Source organism: Aplysia californica, unplaced genomic scaffold (assembly GCF_000002075.1).
Source record: "Aplysia californica isolate F4 #8 unplaced genomic scaffold, AplCal3.0 scaffold00898, whole genome shotgun sequence".
Taxonomy (NCBI): domain Eukaryota; kingdom Metazoa; phylum Mollusca; class Gastropoda; order Aplysiida; family Aplysiidae; genus Aplysia; species Aplysia californica.
In genome coordinates, this window is record NW_004798168.1 from 94423 (window position 1) to 95812 (window position 1390).

A 1390-nucleotide genomic window follows, 5' to 3' on the forward strand; every position below is an offset into this window, starting at 1 on the left:
TTCTCTCCCCATCTCCCCCCCCCCTCCCACCGAACAGTTTCGTCCTTAGTTGTATAATCATATGTTCTTTCTCTTAAGTATCACCCACCCACCCCAAACAGACCGCCCCCGGGGAGGGGGTGCCCCCCCCCGCGGTGGAGAGAGGTCTCCCCCCCCCCCCTATCTCTATCTTTCTCTCTCTCTCAGAAACATACACAAACACACACACACACACACACATGCATACACATACACACACACACTCACACACACGCACGTACACACATGTACACACACACACACACACACACACACACACACACACACACACACACACATTCGTGCAAGGACACACACACTGTCAAACACAGACACATTCATACATGTAACTGTTTGTCTGTCTGTCTGTCTGTCACGTGTGTGTATGTGTATGTGGGTACATGTGTGTGTGTGTGTGTGTGTGTGTGTGTGTGTGTGTGTATGTGTGTGTGTGTGTGTGTGTGTGTGTGTATGTGTGTGTGTGTGTGCATGTGCACATTTGTGTGCATGTGTGTATGTGTCTATGTATGTGTATGTGTATGTGTAGGTGTATGTGTGTACTTATGTGTGAGTGTGTGTGTGTGTGTGTGTGTGTGTGTGTGTGTGTGTGTGTGTGTGAGAGAGAGAAAGAGAAAAAAAGAGAGACATAGAGAGAGGGAAAGAGAGAGAGAGAGAGACACACAGAGAGAGAGAGAGAGAGAGAGAGAGACACAGAGAGAGGAGGAGGAAGAAAAGCAGAAAGGTTTGTATTACAACAAAAGTCTATGATCGTGCACTCCGCGGTACTTCCAGTTCTATTTGGCACCATTTGGCACTATTTGGAACCAAATGAAAGGCAAGGAGGGAAAGCTTGCGTGAGCTCTCAACAATAGCGAGACTGCGGCGTTTTGCCCATTCACACGTCCATGGTGCGCACCAGCGCAATGAAGGGCCGTGACAGGGACCGGTCTTTTTTTTTTTTTTTTTTTGGTAAGTGTTTTACGGCGGTCGCAACTGCATGAGGTCAAATAAGCGCGCCGTACGCGCCTAATATTTTCAGTTGGTAGGAAGTTTTTGAATTTTACCCGGGTGGCGGCCGAAGACTACTCTTATCGATTTAAGACCACCAAGGGATCTTTAACGTGCGAAACTTGCACTCGGGCCCTCAGAGATTTTTCGCCCTGGTCCGACAAGGCAGGGTGCAGACTTTCCTATCAGAAGATCAGGGGTATGGCTAAAAGACAGCAGTTAGAAGGAGCCAAGGAGTAGCAGTAGAAAGGCTGCAGAAAGAGTCAGAAGCCTAGATGAAGGGGCAAAGGAGGTGAGGGGGCGGGGGCAGAAAGAGGAGACGAAAGCAAACGACACAACATTGCTAGAAAGCAGGAAAGGTGCA

The 1390-nt window shown here is 48.8% G+C and overlaps 1 protein-coding gene across 1 annotated transcript in view; it reads left to right on the forward strand.

The window, feature by feature from the left end:
• LOC118478742 overlaps positions 1-1390 on the forward strand; it is a 12973-nt gene that overhangs the window by 4187 nt on the left and 7396 nt on the right. The window lies entirely within an intron of this gene.